The sequence below is a fragment of the Lissotriton helveticus genome, chromosome 11 (assembly GCF_964261635.1).
Source record: "Lissotriton helveticus chromosome 11, aLisHel1.1, whole genome shotgun sequence".
NCBI classification, from domain to species: Eukaryota; Metazoa; Chordata; class Amphibia; order Caudata; family Salamandridae; genus Lissotriton; species Lissotriton helveticus.
The window spans coordinates 312,940,657-312,952,726 of NC_136072.1; the positions used below are offsets into that span (position 1 = coordinate 312,940,657).

General features: G+C 50.8%; 1 protein-coding gene across 7 annotated transcripts in view; it reads left to right on the forward strand.

Annotated features, from left to right (window-relative positions):
- AMMECR1L (AMMECR1 like) overlaps window positions 1-12,070 on the forward strand; it is an 883,688-nt gene that overhangs the window by 96,443 nt on the left and 775,175 nt on the right. For all 7 annotated transcript variants that reach the window (XM_078665614.1, XM_078665612.1, XM_078665615.1 and 4 more), the window contains one exon: window positions 7,574-7,675. The gene's annotated coding sequence lies outside the window, so the exon portion shown is untranslated. The remainder of the gene's footprint in view (window positions 1-7,573; window positions 7,676-12,070) is intronic.

Genomic DNA, 12,070 nt, shown 5'->3' on the forward strand with positions numbered 1-12,070 from the left:
GTTAGGCTTCTCGGGACAATTGGTTAAAACCAATCTGTATCAATATGGGTAGCAGGTCATGCGCCATAGCGCTACTAATATTGAAGACTAATACCTAAGAGTCTATTGTGATAGCTATTGCTACATTATTAAGCTGGATGTGGAGAATTCGTACCAACTTCCTAAAGCAGAAGGCGATAACGTCTATTAGCAATACATAGTATGAAGTACCTGCCACTGTCCCTGCAGCTTCATGTATATTACGGGTTCTTTTCTTTATCCTGTGTACAGAAATACCCATGTCTAGCTCAACCTTAGTATTTGGCTACTATCGTGATGTAATTAAAGCTAGGTAACTGTGTGTCTGTTAGTTACACCACTTAGTCTTATGATTTATAACTGTTTTTAGCAATTTTAAATGGCTGGCTTTTGCTGACTTTTCGATCATGCACTGTAAATATCTCGACTGATACAGTCTAATGTCATGAGTTGTTGCTGTATCATTGTTTATCATTTTAAAACCACTTTTTTATCCTCTAGTTTTTCACCATGACAATGTAAATACCATGGCTGTCTTTTATGATCAGTGCGATCGAAATAAAGACTGGATTGAATTGAATTAGATAAACAAGAAATACTTTGTTGTGTTCAGTTACCTCATTCGTTTTCAAGCTCAGCCATCAAAGAGGCTGTAATGGAACACCCTAATGAAGAGTAATATCCCAAACTCCTGGGCTAATCCTTCACAGAGCCGCAGTGGACCCACCTATGGCATGACTTGCAGAAGACCTCACACAATAATCTAGGCAAAGGAAGGCATTCTAATCTCTTGTGCGACTGATATTTATATCTGACGAAATTACGTAAAATCTACTTTTCTGTCTGGCCACTGATGACATGAGTTTAGAATCATTTGAGATCTGCTCCCCAAAAATAAATTTTTGGGGGGAAGTTACTGGTATGCCCTAAAACTTTACTGGAATACCCCATCACAAAAATATTTTCATTTTTAGAACTGCTCCACCAGAGCTACAGTACCCACCTTTGGCATCTTATGACCATATAATAATTGTCCAGGTATTGAACTGATGAAGCCAAAGATTGTGAGTGTATGTGGGAACCCCTGTTGAGCTTCCTATCCAAGGCAGCGCCTCTGAGAGTTTGTCCACCTAGATGGAAAGCACTTGACCTGTTTTTTAATGTGAACTCATTTTTTTTGGATAATCAATTTTATTGGCATTTTCAAAACAACAAGGACAATTCATTGGCAGCAGCTCGACAATCCATAGGCACAAATGGAGAAAATCAGCATCATACATATAAGAGTTAATAGCAATCCGATCCAACATCACAGACATTTGAATTGGGCAAGAAACAAAACATTGATCTAGGATCACGGTGGCAGCAGGTTGTACCATTTCCCCCAGATTCTGGAGAAGTGTTCCGGTGAACCCCGGGATTCACAGAGAGCCTCCTCTTGGGCCCCGTACCAATCCACCCCTCTCCTCCAGCCCTTCACCGTGGGAGTTGAGTCTCGAAGCCAGTGACGCGCTATGTCCCGCTTAGCCACGGCCAGCGCCGTCCCCAACAGGCGTTTGTCTGATCTAGTACCATCCAGGCCATCAAATACCCCCAGGAGCATCCGAATCGGGTCATGGGGGACCTCCCACCCCAAGGCCTGTGTTAACTCTCTCTCCACTCCCCCCCCCCCCAAAAACCTCTCCAGCCCCGGGCACGTCCGCACCATGTGGAAAAAATCCGCCAGGGAATATCCACATCTAGGGCAGTCCGGGGAGGCTCTCAGGCGGGCTCGAAACAGCCTCTCCGGGGTGAGGTAGGACGTGTGCAGGTAGTATATCTGTACCAGCCACAGCTTGGAGGACGTGGTCAGGGTGCGTGGGGCCATCAAAGCATCCCTCCAGTCAGCCTCTTCCAGGGGTCCCACCCACTCCTCCCATCGGGCCCGTAGGTGGTCGAGGGACGCGGGGCTGTTATTGACTAGGGCACGGTATATTCGGGACACCCCCCCTCTCCCCAGGTCCCCCATCATTACTTGGGCCTCCAGTGGGCTAAATTCTGGGAGGGTAGATGGCGCGGGGAGTTGCGCATGGAGGGCGTGACGCAGCTGTAGGTAGCGGAAGTGCTGGGCATGGGGAAGGGCATAGCGCTGCTGCAGGTCAGCGAAAGTTCGAATGTGGTCTCCCACCCATACATCCCCGAGCACTGATACCCCAATGAGATCCCAACGACGGAACCTGCCCAGGGAAGACACCTCACGGAGCCAGTTCACATGCCATAGAGGCACTTGGCGGGTAAGTGTGCGGTCCCATCCCGTATGGCGCAGGGCAGTTCGCCAAGCCGTCAAGACCGTCCTGGTGATGGGGGCCAGAGTTTGCGGAATCGGGCATCCGTAGAGGTACGCCTGGATCCGAGGGAAGTCTGTCTCCTCCAGCTCCACCCGGTATGCCAGGTCGGAGCAGCCGCCCGCATACCAGTCGTGAATGACTATTAGTTTGGTAGCTAGATAATCAAGGTAGAGATGAGTCACCCCTAGGCCTCCGTCGTAAGGTGGGGTGCGGCCGTGCGCAAGGGAGATTCGCGGTCGCCCGCCGCCCCAGAGGAACCTGGACAGGGTGCCGTCCAACTCCAGAAACCAGGCACGGGGGAGTGGAATGGAGGTGTTCTGCAGGGTATAAAGGAAACGAGGAAGAATCATCATCTTGAACAGCGCGCTCCGCCCCAGGGGGTTAAGGGGAAGGGAGTGCCATTTCTTCAAGTCCGATCTCATTCGCGTAACCAGGGGCGCGACGTTTAGCGCCCATTCCAACTCCGGCAGAAGAGTCACCCATATCCCCAGATATTTGACCGAATGATGACGAAGAGGAATGGACGAAACACTCCCGGGAGGGGTGCAGAAGGACCAGGGTGGACTTGGCCGCATTAAGGCGGAGGCGGGAGACCCGCTCGAACGCCAGGAGGAGTTGCAGACATCTGGGGCCCGAGTTTGCCGGATCCGCCAGGTACAGAAGCACATTGTCCGCGTAGAGGGCGATCTTATCTATGTGACTATCATTCCAGGCCCACCCCCGGATAAGGCGGTCGTGCCGGATGAGCGAATAGAAGCGGAGACCGGGGGCACCCCTGGCGTGTCCTTCTACGAATCGGGAACGCCCGTGAAAGCGTCCCGTTGACTAGTACACGGGCCCTGGGGTTCGCATAGAGGAACCCAATATAGCTGTGGAACCGGGGGCCAAATCCCATTTCCCTCAGCATGTCCTGCAGATACTCCCAGCCCACCGTGTCAAAGGCTTTCTCAAAATCGAGAAAGAGGAGGGCCAGATAGGGAGAGAGGCGGGAGCGATGGGCCAGGGCCAGGTGGAGGCGGCGGATGCAGTGACGGGTTCTTCTGGCCGGCATAAAGCTCCATTGGTCCGGAAGAACAAGGCCCTGAAGGAGGGGCTTAAGCCTCTGGGCCAGTATGGTGGCGAAGAGCTTGAGTTCGGTATTGATAAGTGAAATGGGGTGGAAGTCTGCACAGTTCGCCGAGGGGGGGTGGGTCTTAGGAATGGCCAAATCCGACTCGGGGGGGGGGGGGGGGCACCCTTTCTCTATCACATGGTGGAAGAGATGTAACAGCTGGGGGGCCAAAGTGTCTCTAAAGGCCGCGTAGAACTCCTGAGGGAATCCGTCTGGGCCCTGCGTTTTGCCTCGGTTCAGAAGAGGGATAGCCTCCAAGACTTCCTCCAGCGAGAAGGGTCGTTCCAGGGATTCTGCATCCTCCGGAGCGAGGGAGGACAAGCGGACGCCGGCTCCGTCTAGAACAGTGGTTAAAAGGGCCTCCGGAGGGCGCGCCACGTAAAGGCAAGTGCAAAAATCAGCAAAGGCTCCCGCTACGGCCCCGGATGTCACCAGGAGGGTGCCGTCCGGTGCGCGAATCTCCGGGATGACGCGGTGGATCCTAGGGTAGGAGACCAGGTTGTGGAGGAGTTTACCATTTTTATCCCCCCAGCCATAGATCCGCGCCACCAACGAACGCCACAGTTGTTGGGCCGAATCGAGCGAGATCTGGCGAATATCCTCCCGGATCAGCGCCAATTGCCGGGTGGGGTCCCCTCGACCGCTCCCAGCCAGGTTAGCCTCGAGCTGGGCTGCTCAGGACTCCAATCCTGCAAGTCGGGCCAGTCGAACCGCTCGCTTGGCGTGGACCAGTCCCCTCGCCACTCCACGGATCACTGCTTTACCGGCCTCCCATAGGGTCCCAGCCGACGGGACGGAGCCCTCCTTTGTGGTGAAATAACCGGTGAGTTCCTGCCCCAGTTCCTCCACCAGAGCAGGATCTTGCAAGAACCAGGCATTGAGGCGCCACATCGCACGGGGTCCCCCCGGGGTAGAGCCAACACGCAGGGAGACCGGGAAATTATCCGATAGCCCTCTTGGTAAGATGCTCACCTCGGAAATCAAGTGGCAGTCCGTGGCCGGGAGCAGGAGAAGGTCTATGCGGGAGTGGGTGTGGTGGGCGGCCGAAGTATGAGTGTATTGTGTCTTCCGTGGGTTCCACACCCGCCAGACGTCACAGAGCCCCAGGGCGGACGCCCAACACGAGACGGCCTCCGCGGAGGAGGAACGGGTCACCGAAGGGGGACCCGATGTATCCCGTCCCGGCTGCATGACAGCGTTGAAGTCACCGCCAACCATGGTGAGGCCGGGTGGGAATGCAGAAAGGACTTGCGTGAGGGAACGCAGCGTCAGGGGTTGGAGGGCGGGAGGGACATAGACATTCAGGATGTTCAAAGGACAACCTTCCAGGACACCCGAGACCGCAACGTATCGCCCCAGCGGATCATGGTAGGTTTTAGTCAGGGTGAAGGGGAGACCTCTCCGAAGCAGAATCGCCCCCACCCCCCCCCCGGGACCCGCGCTGGAAGCCGGAATGCCAGGCCATTGCGAATCCGTAGCAAGCTAGGTGAGGACATTGAGTGCCCAGGAGGTGGGTCTCTTGGAGAAGGAGTACATCAGCTGAGAGGCGCTGCGCAGCTCGGAGGACTGCCGTACGCTTGATGTGGTCAAGGAGACCATTAACGTTCCAGGAGAGAGCGTGGAGGGGCCTATTTAGAGAGTACGCCATTGGGGAAGGTAGGGATGTGGGAGAGCGCGAGGGTAGCAGGGGAGCGCGCCCAAGGGATAGGACCCAGAACCTCATTTCGGGACCAGGGAGCGGGGCGCGCCGCGCATCCGGGGCTGCAGAGGGACATGGAGACGGGGGGGCGGCAGCCCGCTGACCGCTCCTCAGCCGGCCCGGGGGGGACCCAGGGTTGCCAGAGCCAGAATGTGCCATAGGTGAATGTCAGACAGAGCTGGCCCATAGTAGAATAGTGTTAGGAACAGCTGCTACCAGCCGCTCGGGAGCGGCAGCTATGTAAGCCGAAAAGCGGCTGCACGATATCAACATGAAAAAACAGCCCACAAGTGGGCAGAACCAGTAACCACAGGGAGACAACGCCCCCCCCCCCCCCCCCAACACCCCCCACCCTACACTTCAGAACAGGAAGCATCTGTCGCCCGAAAGTACAACACCCCAAATGAAAATTCCTCAGCAGAGGACAGAAACTAAACTGAAACGATTAGTCGGGAGCAGTGGCACTAGTCCAGAGTCAATCAAGGGAGGACCCCCCTCCGTAGTGTCGGATGAATAACAACAGCTGTAAACACCTAAGGACAATGAAGAACCCCATACATTGACCGTTATCTGCGTAAACATCCGAGACAGCATGATAGAAAGACCGAGATGAGAGAGAGGGACAGGCGTAGGGAGAAAGCAGAAAGTAGAAAGGAAGAAAGAAGGGATTGAAGGGGAGGCATAGGTGGGAGGAGAAATGTGAGTGAGACATATTGCTGGTTGCGGGTCGGACCCCCAGTAGGGCAGCCACCCCCCCGGGCGACCCCGCAGCTCGGCTGCGCTGGCGACCTCGGGCAGCAACACATCACAAAGCCAGCTTCAGGCCTCTGCCTCCTGTGGAGAATCCCGGATCACCGGGCTGCCGGACAGGTCCGAGTCCGACCTAGATTTACGCCGGCACATGTCCGAAACCAGGGGGTCAGCTGGGGCGGTAGCAGAGGAGGACTCCACTTCCGGAGGAGAGCGGCAGTTCGTCGGGGGAGTAGACGGTCGCCGCCCAATCCTTCCAGGCGAGTGAGAAGCATCTTGACGTCAGTGGCCTCGTCTGCGGGACCCGGTCCGGCGTCGCCGTGGTTTAGGTCCGTCAGGGGGAGGGCGTACGTCGGATCCTCTGGTGGGGGAAGGTGTCCGCCGTGGCAGAATGGGCCGTTCCTCCGTGAGCCAAGTCCAGGCGGCCTGCGGGGTAGGAAGAAGTAGGATTTGTCCTGGAATATAACCTTGAGCCCTGAGGGGAACAGGAGGCCGTATCTCAGACCCATCGCCCTGAGTTTCTGTTTGACAGCATCATAAGATTTCCTTTGGGACTGGACCTCCCTCGAATAGTCCGGAAAGACCATAATCGTGGAGTTCTGGAACCTCCGAGGGCCTAGGTCCCTGGCCACACCCAGGATGGCGTGCCGGTCTCGGAAGTTAAAGATGCGGAGGATGAAGGGTCGGGCAGGGCCTACAGGGGGGGATTTGGGCGCCAGAGAGCAATGGTCCCTCTTTATGGCAAACCAGGGGGGAAATTTCAACGCCGGCATCCAGGAGCGGAACCAGGCCTCCAGGAAGTCAGCCACCGGGCCCCTCTCCACCCCCTCCGGAAAGCCTAGTAGGCGTAAGTTGTTCTGTCGCGCCCGGTTTTCCGCGTCCTCCGCCCTATGATGGAGTTCGGACGTCAGGGTTTGAAGGCGGGCCACCTGATTTTTGAGAGGAGCCAGGTCTTCCTCCGTCGTGGAGATTCGGGACTCAGCTTCAGTGATGCGCGCCGTTTCTAAGGTCCTGCTGGATTAGGGCGACGTCAACCCGTACCTCCCCAATTTTGGCCTCCACTGATGTTTGGGAGGCGCTGATAGCCTGAAGGATCGTAGACAAGTCCGCCCTGGAGGGTGGAGGGGGTCCGGTGTCGGGGCCCTGGTCTGTCTTGGCGAATTGGTCCATACGCAGTTGAGAGGAGGGGACCGCGGGTTGTGTATTCTTTCCCCTGAATGTGAACTCATTTTAAAGGTGAAATGCGATATATTCTGTATCCATTTGAACAATACTTAACAAGTACTGCTTATATGTATTATAATATGGACATAATCTGCTATCTTGACTGCATATACACTTGTTTTAAGTTGATTTGCATATGCAAAACCGCATCTTCTAGGGTGGGGGGTTGTTTTTTTGGGGAGAAAATTGAATTTGCTATTGCATGCCTACTTGGAACTACTTTTAGCTGGGTTCGCTAGATGTGTTATAGTGACTATACTTCGGCATGCTGCTGTAATCACTTTTATACCATGCTGTATTACAGCAAGGTGTTGAAAACGACATTATAATGATTAAAAAAATATGTTGGCTTAGTTCTTTAGAATTAATTTTGTTTGGCTAGACTAATGTCCATCACAGTCAGCTGGGATGTCTGCCTAGTGTAATTCCAACTTTCCATTGCAGGTATGGCCTTGCTGGGAAGGAAGAGATGAGGACATTCCTACCATACACACTATAACTACCTTTCAGACACCTGGGCTTCTGTCACAGCAACTGCTGTTACCAGTAAGTACTGTCAATGCAACGGAAAATAATATATCGATATGTCTTTATTTGGAGTTAGTAGGACGCATTAAATATATGGATATTCTCGAGTAATTTACAAATAGAATACAGGCCTGTAGGGGATGTGAAGATTAATGGATCTTTGAGGATTTTGATATTCTACTGAGAACAAAAAGCTGCAACACTTTTTGAGAATAACATTAAGTAATTAATATTTTTTTAGGGCACCAGACTTTGTTGAGGCCAAGTGATTACTAACACAGAAGAGTGCCAGTGATGTGTGCCAGACCCTATTCGGTGGGCCAGAGGGCAAGCAGGGGCTACTGGGCCTCAGCCGTTCAGGCTGGTGTTGTTTTCTTCTGTTGTCCTTGGGGTCCATACTTCCATGACTTTAGAAACTAGGTGAAGTACAACCATTTGAGAAATTGACTCCGAGTGGTAGCAATAGCAAGCAGTTGCAGGCTTCTCAGGGTGCGGTCCGCTAAGCACTCAAAAATCACTCAACAGCCCAGTAACTGATGGGCCAAACCGGTGCTGGTCTTTATAATAAAGAAAGTACTGCATTTTAAATCCCAATACTGCACACTACTAGATGCATGTATTATAAATATTTTGCGCAGGGCCACTGTACCTAGGGCAAGGGTACCACTGATGTGTCCCCACCTACTCCACATCAGTGTCTTAGGGCATGTGTGTCTCAAGCACAGGTGCAGTGTTATCCCAGCTTTGGCAGAATAGTGTGCATACGGCCAGATTCATCATACAAAAATCGGCTCGCAAAGGGCCAGATTCTGAGAATCTGGCCCTTTGCGAGTGCAATTTTTGCATTTGGGATTCATCATCCCAAATGTAAAAATCGCTATACTAGAAATCGCTATATTGCGAAGAATCTCATTTAAGGAATCTCAATTAGAGATTCTTTAAATGCTATTCATGAACCTTTTTGAAATTGCGAATTCGCAATATGGGGCAGCTATTTACCGCGAAGTGTAACTTCGTGGTAAATAGTGAAAACTTGAAAAAATACACTTTAGTGCATTTTTCTAAGTTGTATGTTACACACACACACATGTCCTTTGGACATGTGTGTGCGCAACATCAGTCTACATTTTCATTTCAGGGGTGCTACAGGGTGTCCTTTGGACACCCCTGGCACCCTTGAAATCGCTTCCTTATTTGCGAATCGCAAATTGCTAATGAATGGGGAGTCATTCCTTATTTGCGATTAGCAATTTGCTAATCGCAAATAAGGAAGTAGTAGAAATCGCAAATAATATTGCGATTTCTACATGAATCCCGTTTTGCGAGTCTTTAATAGCGATTCCTTAATAATCGCTATTAAGGTCTCGCAAAACATGACAATGATGAATCTGGGGGTTAGTCTTTAGTAATTCTCACCAATGTGAGTTCTGGTCGAATGCCTGAGTTTTGGACCACAGCACGCATCAGTTCTCATCATCTGCCTCCGGGCAAGATATGCCGACAGCAGGTGCGTTGGGCAGATGTGGGGAGCTGCCTTTGTAAGACTTGTGGTCGCGGCCAGGTTCACTAGCAGTCTGCGTAGATCGCAGGTGCCCTTCCAGGTTGAGTTATTTGAAAGTTGGAGATTGAGCCATCACAGGTTCCTATCTTTCGGTGGTGGTGTTGCTCTGAGGCTATACATGTTGTTTTTCGGACAGGTGGTGCACTTCGGCAGATCCTAGTATTGAGGCTTCTTGGCATTCTGCTTCAACTTAAGCAGTTGGGCAGCTTTTAGGTGCTTACAATTCACTTCGGGGCTCGGCAGTCCGATTGGACATACTTGAGCCGCACTCAGGGTTATGACATCATAGCCATCTAGGGCACACTTTGATAATTTGTAACAGGCTACCCTCTTCAGAGTTCATTCGAGTACACTTAGCTGATTCAGTGATAGTGACTTGCTCTGGGCTGGGAGCATGCCATTCATGTTTTCGGGAGCCTCTATGCAATGGCGGTCAGTGTCTTCTTGCCCACGCTAGTAATCAGGACCTCCCACATTGTTGGTTTTTGCTCTTTCCTTCACAGGCACGAAACTTCTAGGTGCTTCAGGACAGAGACAGTCTTTCCTTTTGGAACAGACCCCAGGTGATGTCACCTCACCTCTGAATAGCTGGTTGTCAGCAGACTCCTTCTCTGTATGCAAGGCAGGCCTCTGGATACTATGCAAAGCATGCTTTTTCTTTGTCAAAGAAAACTTTAATAGGATAAACAACTGGGTCCGACACTCCTCCATTTATACCGATATGGCAGACAGAGCACTTGTAGTTTCTGCACTTTCAGAGCTGGTTTAGATCGGCTCTCTTCTCATATGTCGTTTCCAGGCTGACTTCCATACTCTGCCTTTAAGTGTGATGCTTCTCACAGCAGAGTTTTTTCCTTGTTGAAGTACAGAGGCACAATAAAGTGCGATTGTTCTTCTCCTGGCTATCAACAGCCGCACTGACTGTGATCAGGATGAGAAACAAAAGACTGTCCTCATCTAAAGGACCCCTCACCAGAGCCTGCAGTCCCGGCTTTCACCCCTACCATCTACCAGATAGCAATGCTCAAGAAGACTAATTAGCAGTTCCTTGCAGCAAAAGGACCCAATTGAATTTCTAAATGGAAGCCTCTCCTTTTTCCCCACGTCGGGGTCTAGGACACCCTCCCCCCCTCCCCTCCAGTCTCTGGAATGTCAGCAATACACTTCCACTGTCTGAGAAGGTAACCTTACCTTCATCTTGTGTGCATGAACATGCTAGGTACTTCTAAAATTGAATCCACAGGCCTCCTTCACTCGGGTGCACTCTGGCATGTGCCATGTATGTATCACTCAAACTACACAGATAAATATACAGGAACTCAAGCACTAGAATGTTAGCAGTAGGATCTGGATTAGATTGCAGCAGAGCAACTTTACATGAGTGGGCGGTAGGCGTCCACTCCTGTGACACAGATTTAAAAGGATCTGGTCACAACTATAGGATCACGAAAACATGGCATGCTGCCAAAATCTTGTGACTGGGACAGCATTTCACTGCCACAAATGAGTTAGCTTAGTGCACTCATCATGGTCTAGAACAAGTGTAGGACTGCACATGCGTTATACAACAGGCCCAGGCCTCCGCACACACTAGATTGTGTGCCTGGGACCACAGGTCAAAAAGCCAGGATAACTGATGTTTCATTTGGTATTCAGGGCAGGGAACTCAACTGTACTGTCATGTTCGTTAGGCTGGTCCTGTCATGTGTATCCCATTTTACATACATTGTCCCATCCACACTACAATAATGTTTCTGAAGGGTGACCTTTTGCCTAGTAGTTAGCTCTGTATCTTCGTAAACAGGCTATTGGTATACTATCAAAACAACACTGTACCTGTTGACATAAACATGTCCCCAGGCACTGCGTATTTACTCTGTATAAGGGTAACTACTTTTTCTCACCCTTGGCCAACAGGTCCGTTGTACATGATCCCATTATTTTGATAAACATTTATGATTGTTTGAAAACAGTTATGATTGCTTTCAAAACATATGTGTTCTAGAAGAAACCCTAGAGTGACCACTCAAGTATATAACACACTTATTTCCCCCTGCAAATTAGAGGAGAATTCCTTCCAAGCTGACACCGGGTCCTGCATGCTGAATCTTCGACACGCAGCGGTCTGACATCCTTTGCGGGGTGTCCTCCTCGGAGCAGAGACGGGGTCCTTCTTTCTCTACCATCAGATTAGGGGGTTAGGATTTGCCTAGGGGATTCTTGGATATAGAACTATGTATATTACATGCTACACTTAAATATCTAGGCTACGTACATTTAGGCAAATTACGTAGGGTGCGCATTTTACGAGTGTGCAAGTGCTACTATCTTATCTGAACTGTATGTGGTCATCTTTTTAGCACTATGGTAGAAATTTATCTACTGTCTACTATATTGATACTTGCGATTTGTTTTGCATGCTTCTGTCTCCTGATTGTCGCAGCAAACGTTTTACACAAGACTGATGCTAGACCAATAAATACTTATTAAAAAAACATTCTAATCTCCTTTCTGTGTCTCTTCTGAGAATAAGCGAACACGAGTGACTAAGTGAAAAGTCCTGTACTGTTTTCCACGATCCCTGAGGTATCGGGGTTGTCATGTTCAATGTTTGCCAGAAACTAACTACAATACTTTAAGATACAGGTGGGTGGTAGTGGGACTGTAGAGCTAGCTGGTCTAACGGTTGATGTATCCTGTGGGGGTGTTCAGAGTCTACACTAAGCCTCAGTTTATGTCATCCATAACACGCTGGTCCTGGGGATTCCATGGAACTGCCAACATTGGTTTGGTTCTTATAAAGCAGTTCAAATCGGAGTAGTTCAGTCGTACTTTCTCAGAAAGCCCTACTT